Source organism: Tasmannia lanceolata, unplaced genomic scaffold (assembly GCF_043159265.1).
Source record: "Tasmannia lanceolata isolate RefF3 unplaced genomic scaffold, GAP_Taslan_0.1 ptg000024l, whole genome shotgun sequence".
Classification (NCBI taxonomy): Eukaryota; Viridiplantae; Streptophyta; class Magnoliopsida; order Canellales; family Winteraceae; genus Tasmannia; species Tasmannia lanceolata.
The window spans coordinates 7,398,340-7,408,551 of NW_027518701.1; positions in this window are offsets into that span (position 1 = coordinate 7,398,340).

Sequence of the window (10,212 nt, forward strand, 5' to 3'; positions counted from 1 at the left end):
AGTATTCATGGCGCATGCTATGCATGGGTGTAAAATGGTGGCCCCGACACGATCGACACATGAGGTCATGTAAAATGGTGGGCTTCACCCTGGTGCATTATGTTTGCACATATATATATATATATATATATATATATATATATATATATATATATATATATATATATACGTAGAGAGAGAGAGACGTGTAACTACGGTGAAAAGGGAGAGAGATGAGATGAAATAGGGAGTTTCCATCGAAGTTACCAATTAAAATAAAACATAATTAGTAGGAGATCTCCCATTTTAGATGTGTTTTGACCGTATTTGTAGGATATATCTCCGTTTTCAAAATTAAAACTGATTTAGGGGGGGCAAACCCAAATAAATAGGTGCAAAAGTGATTCTTTCTGAAAAACGGATTTAATTAAATGAAAACGGACTCAAAATGACCATATTATTAGGGGTGAATCAAATGTGATTCGTAAAACCAATTTAATTAGGAAAACGGATATAGAAGTTGAAAATTTGAAAGGTAGCGGGAAATTAGTGGAGGGCGGCAAGCCTGGGGCGAATTTTTGGGAAGGAATTTGATTTCGAATAGGGCGGCAAACCCAAATTAATAGGGGAATAAGTTTAAAATGGCAAATTATTAGTAGTCGTGGGAGAAATTGGAAAATAACTGTGTAAGCCCAATGGTTTCCACCTTGGTATTCCCATCTTATTTTGATGATTCCAATACACAAGTGATTTATGATCACTAAAAAGCTCTCATTGAACCACATCATGAAGGCCAAAGACATCGAAGTCCAAGACAAATGAAGACTTGAAGAATCCATTGAAGATCAAGTTATATTAGATTGTATTAAGATCCAATCCTAGTTTAGGATTTTGAAAGGCATAATTAAGTAAATAAACACACACCCTAAATATATAAGTGATTGTCTTTGTGGAGTTCCAACACCTTGGAACCCTCATAGCAATCCCAACTTGGTGTTAAGTTGGAAGCCTAAAAACAAGAAATGAAAATCTGCTCAACATAGGCTTCTCGGAACTCCGAGAGAAATTCTCGGAACTCCGAGAAATATTCTCGGAACTCCGAGAAATGGTCCAGTAGACTATTTTCCAACTTCTGTTTGTATTCCCGGAACTCCGAGATTTTTTCTCGGAACTCTGAGAAATATTCTCGGAACTCCGAGAACACTTCAACGGTCGGAAAAATAGCCGTTGGGAATTTTGCTGGAATTACAACAATGCCATTGAACGGTCATATTTTGGTTTTCCTATATATATGGGCATTCTAAACTTCAAGACCATCAATCCTAACACTCTTAAACTCCACTTGAGCATCCAAAGAGTGAATCAAACTTGATTATGCCTCTCATCATCTAAAGCTTAGGATTTGGATCATAGGCTAAATTTGTACATCTTCTACAATTCTTGTAAACCCTTATGAGGGATTTTTTGTTCTTTCTTTCTAATCAAGAACTTTGTATCGGGCGAGTGTCCGGAGAAGCATAGCCCACTCTCCGTGGTGAAGATTGCCACCAAGGTTAAAGGTAATCAGTATTTGTAATCGGCATCGATCTTCGCTGAAGTTAAGAAGATCACATAGTGAAGCCATCAACGGGTTTGGTTGGGGGAGTGGAGTAGGCCTCGCGTTTGGAGGACCGAACCACTTTAAATCTCGGGTGCAATCTCTCTTACTCTTGCTTTTTATTTTGCATTTGCACTTAAGATTTAACTCGTGTGCTTGAATTTTATTGTTGATCTCTTAATTTCCAAAATTGGGTTTGAGTTTTCAAAAGAGTTAAAACTTGTTATGAACCTAATTTCTCACTCCTCATAAGTTGCCGTACTCGGGACCACCCTTGGAATTTCACTTGGTATCAGAGAAAAGGCTCTTAAAAGATTTTCTTTTCTATAAATCTTTGGAAATTTTTCTTTAAAAATTTCAACAAGGGAAAGATCATAAGATCTTTGACAACTTTCTAATTGTGAAATGGCAGAAAGAAATGGAACCGGACTTCCGGAGGGCCATTCCACAACTAGACCTCCTTTCTTTAATGGGTCCAATTACGGACATTGGAAGACAAGGATGCGCATCTATCTTTTTTCGATAGATGTGGAACTTTGGCACATTGTTGAAAATGGATACATGTTGCCTTCCAAACCATTTGAAGAATGGAATGTCGTAGAAAAAAGGCATGCAAATTTAAATTACAAAGCCATAAATTCTTTGTTTTGCGCCCTATCTACGGAGGAGTTTAATCGAGTTGCTCTTTTTTATTCCGCCAAGGTTATTTGGGATACACTTGCCGTTACCCATGAGGGAACATCTCAAGTTAAGGATTCCAAAATAAACTTGTTAAAGAGCAAATATGTAATGTTTAGAATGGATCAAAACGAAAGCATTTCCGAAATGTATACCCATTTTTCTAAAATTTCTAATGAACTAGCAAATCTTGGTAAATCTTATCCTACTGATGAGCTTGTGAGTAAGTTGCTTAGGTCTCTGCCTCCATATTGGGATCCAAAGGTAACCGCCATACAAGAATCAAAGAATCTCAAGACGCTAACCATGGAGGAGCTTGTAGGATCTCTCATCACCCATGAAATGCTCCTCACTACCCGACAAGAGGAGAAGAAGCCGAAAGAGAAAGAAAAAGAGAGTCGATCTCTAGCTCTAAAAGCCTCCAAAGCGAACTCATCATCCTCTAGCGAGGCGGATAGCGATGAAGAAGAAGCTTTAAGAAAATTTAAAAGCTTATGGAGAAAGAAACATAAAAAGGATAAAACGAAGAAGAAAGAAGAAAGTGAAGTAGAAGGAGGAATAAGGTGTTATAATTGCAAGAAGACCGGACACAAAAGACCGGATTGTCCACTTCTTAAGTCATCATCTTCAAAATACAAGGGAAAGAAGGAATGGAAGAAACATAAAGCTCTTGCCGCCGGATGGGATGCTACTAGCACCTCCGGAAAGAGTTCAAGTGAAGGGGAAGAAAAGAAAGATGATCTTTGCTTCATGGCACTCACCCATGAAGATGAGGTAGACTCTAACCCCTCATGTTATTCATCTAGCAGTGATAGTGAAAAAATATCATATGATGAATTGTGCTCAACCTTGCACTCTCAAATTTCTAAAAATAAAGTTCAAAAGAAATCCATTTCAAAATTAGAAAATGAACTTAATTTTTTGAAAAATGAATTTTCTTCCAAATCTCAAGCACAACTTGAAAATTTTAAACTTGAGATTGAAACCTTTAAGGGTTGTTTGGATGAGAAAACTTGCCAAATTGCAAAACTCCAAGATGTGGCAAGCTCTTCCAAGTCTTATGAAGATGAATTTAATGATTTTCTAAATCAAATAACCCATCTTCATAATGAAAATGAAAGATTAAGATTATGTCTCCATGGATTCTTAAATGGTGACAAAATTATTGACATAATCTTAAAGAAGACTAGTCAAAAACCTAAACATGCATATGATAGGACTAGCGTATCTAACCCTCATGTTAGATGCCATTATTGTGGAATAAATGGTCATTACCAATTCCAATGTGCATCTAAGATTAGGGATAGTGTTGGAACCAAGAAATCTTGGGTTCCCAATGCCCCCATATGATTATCTTCATATGTGCTTAGATTAGGGGCTTTTGATTTAAAATTGAATATCTTTTTCAAAGTTAATTAAATAACCCCTCTTATGTTGAATAAAAATTCTAAATAGGGGGAGTTCTAGGCTTGTCTTTTTCCTTGAAAAAGGGGGAGCATTAAATTGAATATTTCGTCCCTTTGTTTCTCTTTTACCCCAATCTTTTTGATTGATGCCAAAGGGGGAGAGAATTTAGTTTTAGGAAAAATATATGTGCTTTTTATTGGAAAATCTCTTGTGCATGTCATCATCAAAAATGGGGAGATCGTAAGCCCAATAGTTTCCACCTTGGCATTCCCATCTTATTTTAATGATTCCAATACACAAGTGATTTATGATCACTAATGTGTTTGATTGTCTAAGTTGTAGATAACATTGGTTCTAAGACAACATTGCTTGTATTGAGGCCAAGAAGATCTCATTGGACCACATCATGAAGGCCAAAGACATCGAAGTCCAAGACAAATGAAGACTTGAAGAATCCATTGAAGATCAAGTTATATTAGATTGTATTAAGATCCAATCCTAGTTTAGGATTTTGAAAGACATAATTAAGTAAATAAACACACACCCTAAATATATAAGTGATTGTCTTTGTGGAGTTCCAACACCTTGGAACCCTCATAGCAATCCCAACTTGGTGTTAAGTTGGAAGCCTAAAAACAAGAAATGAAAATCTGCTCAACATAGGCTTCTTGGAACTCCGAGAGAAATTCTCAGAACTCCGAGAATTCTCGGAACTTCGAGAAATATTCTCGGAACTCCGAGAAATATTCTCGGAACTTTTGTTTGTATTCCCGGAACTCCGAGATTTTTTCTCGGAACTCCGAGAAATATTCTCGGAACTCCGAGAACACTACAACGGTCGGAAAAATAGCCGTTGGGAATTTTGCTGGAATTACAACAATGCCATGGAACGGTCATATTTTGGTTTTCCTATATATATGGGCATTCTAAACTTCAAGACCATCAATCCTAACACTCTTAAACTCCACTTGAGCATCCAAAGAGTGAATCAAACTTGATTATGCCTCTCATCATCCAAAGCTTAGGATTTGGATCATAGGCTAAATTTGTACATCTTCTACAATTTTTGTAAACCCTTATGAGGGATTTTTTGTTCTTTCTTTCTAATCAAGAACTTTGTATCGGGCGAGTGTTCGGAGAAGCATAGCCCACTCTCCGTGGTGAAGATTGCCACCAAGGTTAAAGGTAATCGGTATTTGTAATCGGCACCGATCTTCGCCGAAGTTAAGAAGATCACATAGTGAAGCCATCAACGGGTTTGGTTGGTGGAGTGGAGTAGGCCTCGCGTTTGGAGGACCGAACCACTTTAAATCTCGGGTGCAATCTCTCTTACTCTTGCTCTTTATTGTTCATTTGCACTTAAGATTTAACTCGTGTGCTTGAATTTTATTGTTGATCTCTTAATTTCCAAAATTGGGTTTGAGTTTTCAAAAGAGTTAAAACTTGTTATGAACCTAATTTCTCACTCCTCATAAGTTGCCGTACTCGGGACCACCCTTGGAATTTCAAACTGTAAATCAAAATTAATTGTGGCAAATGATGATTAGTGGCATAACCTTTTTCTAAGGGGAAAAATTTTGTAGGAAAAAAATTTCTTGGAAAAAAGACGAATGACAACGGAAAAAAACATGCTTAGTATATATTATAGATAGATGAGAAAAGTGTTCCTGCACAGCTGCGTAGGGAGCTCCCTACGGATTAGTGGCTTATAAAGCCACTGATTGGTCGCTTTTTGTGGACCCCGCAAAGGTGGACCTGCATACGAACTAATCAGTGGGCTTCTTTCCTATGTTTTCAAATACCTTTTTAATTTTGTCAAAGTATGTTTGAAAGGATTTTGAAAACACCAATTCATGCAAAGAAGTTAATGTTAAGAGGACTCTACTATGTACTAAAGCCTAATGGACCTTGAGTCTTCTTGAGCCTTCGTCTTCTAGGTACTTGGATGAAAGGTTCTTGACTTGGACGCGTCTTCTATCTTGTCTTCATGCTTGTAGTTTTCTTGAATCTTTAATGGTTGTAGGATGACCACCAATACTTGACCTTCCCCAAGTTGAGCCATTCTTTTGGTACTTTGCAAGGCACGCTTGTGAGATCTTTGGCTTGAGCTCTTCACTTGAACATCTTCCAATGATGATGTCTCCGATGTGTATACAAGCTCTTTGGTTCATTGTGCATGTTGATCCGCAAGCCATGTGTTGTGTTGTGTAATGACGATATGACATGTAAAGTTCCTGTCTAAGGCACAACACTACAAAGAAACACATTAGTCCATAAAGACTAATCAATTTGGGATTGCTAGCATCAAAACAACAGGGTAAAGAAGATTAGTTGAACCCATGGGAACCCTTGGGCTTACACATACATACATATTCACAGCACAAGGCTTACGGGTGCGACAACATCGTACACTTGCAAAGCAAGCTTCACAAGCATACAGGGCTAGCAAAGCAATATCAAAACCATTTGTAATAATCTAAATAACTGAATTTAAATGTATTACATTAATCCAATAATCAAATCTCAATTCCTTTCCAAACCTCTCATCTATCCCCTAATCCCATAAAAATCAAAGTACGTAATCAAATGACATAGTCTCAATAAATCCTAAACAATACTCACTGTCTAACAAATGTAAAAGTACTGGAAGGTAATGATAATATGAAATTAGAGATCACACGTGCTTCTCCTATTTGGCTCCACGAGGATCAAACTCTGAAAAATAATGAACCACAGTCAGCTGAAAGCTCAGTACATAATAACACACTACAAGAGTGGGATCATGCATCCTACAAAAGAGGTCCGTAACAAAATAATAATAAAAAAGATATAAGTCACAAGTGAGACAGTTAAGACAAGTTCAATGTGGAGGAGTAGGTCCATAATGGCATAGGCCAAAGTGTCACAACAAAAGGGGTCACAATATTCAAAGGATCACTGAAGAAAATCAATATGGGTTCGATATCACCCCGAGATCATCAGCTTAGTCCAAAAAGCAAGTTATTTTCACCCTGACTGCCCATGGGCCCAAAAAGCATGTTCTTGCTTACATCGACCACCCATGGTGTTGGAACTAGTTCCTAGGTTCACATTAGACCTACTGATGGGCCCCAAAAGCCAACATACTATCCACATTGGTGCGGGCCCAAAAGTTCACATAAATACCTAAGCCTCTCAAAAGGTGTCCAAACTTCACATAGTCCAAAGGGAGGTGTTCAAAGTTCGAAGTGAGTGTTTCATAATGGATTCATATGGTGGAGAATATCTAATAATTCAAAAGTTCATAGTTTTGAGGAGATTGTGAAGGTTTTGATAAAAGTTCCAAGTTATGAAAGATACATCCAATGTGTATATCAAATAGCAAGATTTCATAGAGTTTAATCAAGGAAAATGGTTAAGCATGCAATACCCAAATAGAGATCTAAATTTATCAATGGCTCCACAAATCCAGAATGTTTGGGGTTCACAATCAACAATGACATAGTGTTCAAAAGGTAAATCACAGCACTAACGTAGTACGAAATTACTTACCTCTGATGACGAATACTTTCCTTTTCAAATTCACCTTAATTACCTACAATCAAGAGTATGAATATTCTCCACGAGTTTCATCGTTAATTTCACTCATATCAGGCATATATATACTCCTACTGACACAAGACACCCTTTGGTGCCTCTTCGGAAAAGAATCGGCAAACTGTCCTACGGTTCTTTTTAGTATTTTGAAATTATCATCATTATACAGTTTCCAAAAAATTTTGAAACTATTTTTAACAGAAAGTTCCTATTTTGGGTATATTTGTAGCATACATGAACGTCGAAAACGGACAAGAAACGAAGAAGTTATGAATTTTCGAAGTTTCCAAATTTCTTTGCGATAATTCCAGATTCGTCCCTCATTTTTCCAAAACTTCTACGGACCAAACTTTCTCATTTTAGCTCCGATTCCGTTTGATTCGTATCGACGAGAGAAATCCAACTAATCTAATTTCACGCTCAAATCGACACATATAATTATTGTAAAAATAATCTAAACCTTTTGGTTCGACCATTCAAGACAAACTTTTCTAAAAACCAAAATTATCTGATCTTGGGCTTGTTAGGGATTCCATAACAAAGCGAACCCTATGAAAACTGAGATCAGTCCTAAGGCACATATTAAATGAAATAAAACCTTCGTTTTCATCTTTTTAAGATCACAAAATTATTGTTTTAGGGTTTCTAATAACATAAATCAATAAAAAACATAGTTCTTACCTTTATCTTTTCTTTCTTCAAAACTCGATCTCCTCTTTCTTTCTCATGAAAATCCTCTCTTGGGGCTGAACAAAACGAGTTTAGGGTTTGATTAAACTCCAAAAAGATGTATTTATGGGCTTTCTTTAAGAAGCCATAATCAAAGCCAAACACTAGAGGACAAAAACGCCCCTCCTTAGTAGGAGAAAATGAATTTTCGTATAGGGGATTTTTCGGGTATTTACATTCTACCCCCCTTACAAAAATTCCATCCTCAAAATTTAACTAAACACGTACCTGAATCATCAAATAAGAATGGATATTTGGCTTTTATCTTTCCTTCCAGTTCCCAGGTGGCCTCATGCTCTAAGTGATTTTGCCACTGGACCTTCACATATTGAAATCTGAGGAGTGACTCGGTTTGGCAACCTGGTGAATAGGATGTTTATAAAACCTTTGCCTTTTAAAAACTTTTCCTAAGATTTCACCCAAGACCTATCCCTTGTTTAATTAAGTTTGAAATAGTTGAACTTAAACAATATTACAAATTAATATAAGTTCAAAACCCTTGTTGATTAGCAAACTTAATTGGGTGCTTTTTCGCCTAGTTAGCATGGAACAATTATTCAATCGAAAACAAAATGCTAACTGCTCACTCAATTCTGACTATGTAAAAATGCAAGCACAAATGATAGAGTGAGAGAGTGAGAGAGAAAAGGAAAATACCAACACAAGTGACACAAGGATTTATAGTAGTTCGGCAAACGGCCTACTCCACTCTACTCAAGGTCGCACTTAAGGATTTCCACTATTGAGACCTTCACGACGCTCGGCTCCGAGGCTTTTACAACCCAAGGGAATTAAACGAGGATGCCCTTGCCACCTTTATAATGTCTCTCCTACACGGCCGAGAACAAAGCCCTTCACCCAAGGGAATTAACACGGGATGCCCTTCCACCTTTCTTGTCTCTCCTACACCGCCAAGATCTAAGCGCTTTCCAAAGAAGAAGATAGCTTTGCCTCTAAGTAGGCTACAATGCACAATGAAGCTCTCACAATATTCTCTAAAAAATACTTACAATTTAAAGCCTAAACAAATCTCAAATGTTTTTCTCAAATCAAGGCACAATGAGTTTGGTGTGAGAGGAAATAACCCAAAAATAGTTGCAAGTGTATTTCTAGGGTTCTTTAGATTTGGAACATGTTCTCCGTGATTTTCTGAAACCATACAACATGTATATATAGGTTCCCAACTCAATATTACCGTTTCAGGGGCAAATTGGTAATTTTCAGGTCAAAAAGTCCATGAGCCCTTGTAGCCGCAACGGCTATATTTTTTGACTTTATAGTGTTCTCGGAGTTCCGAGAACAATTCTCAGAGTTCCGAGAAATATCCTCGGAGTTCCGAGAAAATTGCCAGATAGTGGAATTTCATTACCTGGACCATTTCTCGGAGTTCCGAGAAAATGGACAGAGTATGACATTATACTCCTGGACCATTTCTCAGAGTTCCGAGTTCGGAGCTCTGAGAAGCTTATGAATCAGCAGATTTTTTCTGTTTTTGTTAGTGATTTCTTTTGGGCTTTTGAAACTCATTTTCTATGTGTATTGGAATGTCATGAGGGTCCCACAATGATGGAACACCACATGGTCATTCACTAATCCATTTAGGCTCTAAGGGTGTGTTGTAGTCTCTTTGGAAAATATTATTTTTCACTAGTTTTAGGGGTTTAAAACCATGTGCCTTGACAAGAGAAAATGCAAGAGATATAGGAATACATTCTACCATTTCTATCACCGTCTTGAACTCTTCTCTTGAGCTGGGATCTTCTATGTTGAGCTTCCATGCTTGACATCTTCAAGTTGTGGTACAAGCTCCTTAGTCCTTTGCATTGGTTCATCCTCCAGTTTTGGCCTTTATGATTTTTCCTGATTGTCTAAATGCTTGATGTGGATGATGTTTAGCTTCTCCTTGGTTGATCCTCCAAGGTGTGATTGGTCCAAGTATGTTCCGAGCTCCTTTGCCATTGTGTTTGGTTCATCTTCAAGCATAGGCCAACAATGTGTGTGCTAGTATGATTTGACTTGTGTAGGACCTGTCTAAAGCACAACACTCAAGGCAAACGATTAGCCCATAAAGAATTAATCAATTTGGGTTTGTTGACCATCAAAACAAGGTAAGAGGATGAGCCCTTGGGCTTACACATATGGTATAGTCCGTCATCTGAGAACTTGATCGTTAGATCAACAATGCGAATGGGTTGCTCCTCAAAAGATAGGTCAGCTCTCAATTTCAAAGGTTCTATGTCAATGAC